The sequence below is a fragment of the Otolemur garnettii genome, unplaced genomic scaffold (genome assembly GCF_000181295.1).
Source record: "Otolemur garnettii isolate 467f Iridium unplaced genomic scaffold, OtoGar3 scaffold00124, whole genome shotgun sequence".
Classification (NCBI taxonomy): Eukaryota; Metazoa; Chordata; class Mammalia; order Primates; family Galagidae; genus Otolemur; species Otolemur garnettii.
In genome coordinates, this window is record NW_003852519.1 from 4,107,763 (window position 1) to 4,108,662 (window position 900).

Below are 900 nucleotides of genomic sequence, written 5' to 3' on the forward strand. Positions count from 1 at the left end.
ACAAAGTGAGATTCTATCTCAAAAAAAATTCTAAAACATGAGCAAGAAACCCTGATATGAAACAGTATAAAAAGAAAGGAAGTGTGTAAATGCTAACTTATGAATTCACTTTAACCTTATTTTGGTAAATCCAATAGAAAATAGATGTTGGCATGCTACTCTTTCCACTTATATTTAGACAACCTATACCAAATCAAATTATGAGATTTTTACTGCCTGTAATCAGTTTATGATATTGGGAAGTTTTAACATTCAAAAAATCATATCACCAGTACTGTTATTTATCCTTAACATTTTCATGACAAAAACACTGACAGCGTAGGTGAGCTGTCGGCAGCATTGTTCCCCACTGATTTGTGTTCCTTCCTGCAGCAACTCTGCAATTTTATGTAGAGGGCAAAATGTTGGTAAGAGCAATGAGCTCGGATTTACTGATACTCCGGCTTAAGCATTCTCCCCACCCGTAAGGTATATAATATTACTACACGTATCTTAGCAATGAAGAAAACAAGGTAAGCATTTTAAATAAAATATAAATAAATCCCCATGCTTATAGAGTCAGAATTTGATTTTAGGCCATCTGAATAGAGAACCTATGTTCCTTCTCCTAAGCAACACTGTCTTAACTATTATAGGTACTAGATTTTGAAGCAGCACACTTCTTAACCTGGTAGTTGCATCGTCAGTCCTTGTGAGTGACAATATTCTACTTTAATAAATGCATTTTATTCACCTATATGTTCTCACTATTTTTTCTCTGTATGGTGTTTGGTACAGAACCAAAAGTTGAGTTTTAAAAAGAGCAGTAAAGAAAAGCTTATCTAAATGAGAAATGTTTCCACAACATTATTTTATGGAGTTGCATAGCCTTGCTAAGTGCTTACCACTATATTTCAATGC

At 33.8% G+C, this 900-nt stretch overlaps 1 protein-coding gene across 1 annotated transcript in view; it reads left to right on the top strand.

Annotated features, from left to right (window-relative positions):
• Positions 1-900, top strand: part of PTPRO (protein tyrosine phosphatase, receptor type O) — a 237,075-nt gene that overhangs the window by 165,164 nt on the left and 71,011 nt on the right.